Below are 3,731 nucleotides of genomic sequence, written 5' to 3'. Positions count from 1 at the left end.
AACCAGAAGGCTGGCGGTTCAAACCCACCAGCCACTCCTCGGAAGGAAGGTTGGGCAATCCTACTTCCGTAGTGATACTGCCTCGGAAACCCAAGGAGGGATTGCTATGAGTCGGGCTTGACTCAACAGCACATAACAACAACAACAACATATGCATATATATATAAAATACATATATATATATACAATATATATATATATTTATATATAAAATTCAATAAATATTCAATCCATAACAGCTACTTTGAAAAACCTTTTGGCAATGAAAAAAAAAAAGTATATATTTACCATATAGCAATTCCACTTCCTGGTGTCTACCAAGAGAAATAAAAACATATATCCAACAAACACTTGTACATGAATGTTTATAGCAGCATTATTTATAATAACCAAAAAGTAGAAAAAATGCAGATTTCCATCAACTTGGAAAGGATGAACAAAATGTGATATATCCATACATGGTGGTTAAGTTTGTGTGTCCACTTGGCTAGGCCTGGTTCAGTGGCTGGGTAGCTGGTGGTAGTTATTCCCCATGATGTGACTAGCAATCAACTCCATGGTGAGACCTATCACAGGCAGCTGAGGAACTGCCTTAGGGATATGGTCTGCTTCCCATATATAAGAAACAGCTTGGGAATGGTCTCTAGTTTATGGCACGCTTGGACCCTGCATGTAGCCGTGTCGTTGTTCAGTAGCCTGCCATGCTCTGCTGACCTTGAGACTTGTGATGAACTTGAATTAATGGCCTGCGTGTGGTTTGGTAACATTGGGACTATGCCATTTTATTTGTCAACCTTGGGCTTGTTAGCCTCAGCAGCCAGTAGCAGCCTGAGTAAAGAAATGCCTCTAGCTTCAGTGGCCCGGGAGCAGGAAGCAGAGTTGAAGCCCAAGGTCAAGGGGCCTTCACACAGCCCCTCGAGCCTGGCACTTTTAACTTGGACTTAAAGCCAGAATAAGCTCCTGTTTGTTCAAGCTATCCCATTTATGGTATATTTCTGTCAGAGTGGCACTAGGTAACCAGAATACCATACAATAGAATTTTATTCAGGAAAAAAAAAATTATATGCTACTGCATGGAATAACTTCAAAAGCTAAGTGAAAGAAGCTGAACACAAAAGACCACCTGCCATATGATTCCAAACCAAACCAAACCAAATTCACTGCCGCTGAGTTGTATCCAACTCATAGTGATACCTCCTTGGGTTTCTGAGGCAGTATCACTACGGAAGTAGATTGCCCAACCTTCCTTCTGAGGAGTGGCTGGTGGGTTTGAACCACCGGCCTTCTGGTTAGCAGTCAAGTGCCTTAGGCACTATGCTACCAGAGCTCTCCCATATGATTCCAGGTATAGAAATGTATAGAAAAGGCAAATCTGTAGAGAGAGAAAGTAGATTAGCAATTGCCCAAGGCTGAAGTGGAAGCAAAGCTGACTGCAAATGGACTTGATAGCTCCTTCTGTTGTTGTTGTGTTGTTGTTATGTGCTGTCAGTCAGCCCTGACTCATAGCGACCTCTCCTTGGATTTCCGAGGCAGTATCACTACGGAAGTAGGATTGCCCAACCTTCCTTCCGGGGAGTGGCTGGTGGGTTTGAACCGCCAGCCTTCTGGTTAGCAATCAAGTGCCTTAGCCACTATGCTACCAGAGCTCCTTCTAGGGTGATGGAAATGTTCTAAAAGTGGATTGTGGTGATGGTTACACAACTTTGTAAATTTACTAAGAATCATTAAATAGTACATTCATAATGGGTGAACTTATATGGATGTTATACCTCAATGAAGATCTTAAACATAGTATATAAGCATCATTCCAAGTATTTTTTATCTGCATATATAAAACGAGAGAGATACCCTTTAAAAATATATTCATAGGAATGCTAGTTTTAATTTGGAAAAAAGAAAAAAAACTTTAGCAGAAGGAAAGGAAATTAATGAGAAACTCGAGGAATTGTTAAAATCGTTTATTACAAGAGATCTTATTTCTTTACAGATACCTCCCAAATTATATATAAAGATAAGGAAACATTGAGCAATTGAAGTCACTGTGCTTTAAAACCTCAGGTTTCAAATGGACTTCCTGGTATGAAAATGAGAATGCTAGCACTCACACACTGCCTCTAATCTCTCTGCCTCTCACCACTTTATTGCCAAAGTAAACAAAGCTCTCAGTTACCTTTATTTTAGAAAACCTGAAAAAGGCTTTTAATTTTCAATCAAGGTTATTTTCCAACTTCTGCAGAGAAGATACAAATATTTGTGATTGCCATCTTAAAAATCAAATGCTCTTCTGGTCATTCATAATTCTATAGAATAAAAAGCTGTGCTTTTCTTGGACAGAATTCACAGTGTTCATTTTAAGTTTAGGAACACCAAGATACAAATTAGCCAAGTCTTCGCATTTTTCAAAATTCTCCCAAACATTTCACAATTATTGATAAACATAAAGGTTTACATTGCGTATGAGTCATTAGACAGTTTGACAACCTGAGAGTATTCATTTCTTCACTTTGATTAGAAGGAAATATAGCAGAGAAATTGTCGGTAAAGATAAGGCACAGTCAGGTTTTGTGTTACTGGTGACCTCATCTGAACACAACTTAAAATTGAAATTTGTGGGTTAATGGCAGAGTTCTCGATTTTCATGTGGGAAACTTGGGTTCAGCTCCCAGTCAATGCCTCTCATGTGCAGCCACCATCTATCTGACAGTGGTGGTTTGTGTGCTGTTATGATACTGAACAGGTTTCAACAGAGCTTCCAGACTAAAACAGACTAGGAAGAAAGGCCTAATGATCTCTTCCAAAAAGCAACCTGTTGAAACCCTATTGATCACAATGCTCTCTGATCCACAAGGGATCATGGAGATGGTTCCATGTTCCATTGTGTATGACATTGCCATGAGTCAAGGGCCAACTCTGTGGCAGCTAACAACAACGACAACAAAAAACCCAGCCAAGTTGACAGGTAAAACTAATTACCACATCTGCTATGCTTCATTATTAGAATTTTAGCTTCTTTTCTATAACTGAATATTGCATTGATGTGGATGAGGTTTGCCCAGTTTAGCTGAGTTTTCTCCCAACATATTAATCTTAACAACAGAATAGATGACAACATTTATGGACTGTCTATTGTAGATTCAGTGCTTTGTGCATATTACTTTACTTTATCCCCTCAGAAACTATTGTTGTTGTTATGTGACATGGAGTCAGACCCTCCTTGGGTTTCCGAATCAGTATCACTATGGAAGTAGATTGCTCAACCTTCTTTCCAAGGAGTGGTTGGTGGGTTTGAACCGCCAGCCTTCTGGTTAGAAGTCAAGTGCCTTAGGCACTATGCGACCCGAGCTCCTCAGAAACTATTAGATAGGTTGTTATCACCCTTTTACCCACGGCTCAAAGAGATAGCATAAATAGGGTGTGGAGGAGGCATCTGACCTCCTCTAACTTCACCACAGGGAAGGAGGATCAAGAGCAACAGCCCCAGGCTGATTTCTATAAGGTAGAGGTCAAACATGCCTCAACCTCCAAATTTTTAGTTAATTCTGACACCAAGTGTCCCTCTCCTGGCCCTCTTTTCTTCTCTGGGTTCAATAATTCATTGCAATGACCACACAGAACTTACAGACAATACTCATGATTATGGCATTTATTAGGGAAATAAAAGGTTACAAAAGTCAGGAAAAGGAGGGAAAAGCCAGGACCACAAGGTGGCAGGATCCAGGTAAGAGGAGGGA

This window comes from Orycteropus afer, unplaced genomic scaffold (assembly GCF_000298275.1).
Source record: "Orycteropus afer afer isolate SDZICR_OR568_19922 unplaced genomic scaffold, OryAfe1.0 scaffold00114, whole genome shotgun sequence".
Classification (NCBI taxonomy): domain Eukaryota; kingdom Metazoa; phylum Chordata; class Mammalia; order Tubulidentata; family Orycteropodidae; genus Orycteropus; species Orycteropus afer.
The sequence above is the reverse complement of the archived record's forward strand: the minus strand, read 5'-3'. Positions refer to the sequence as shown.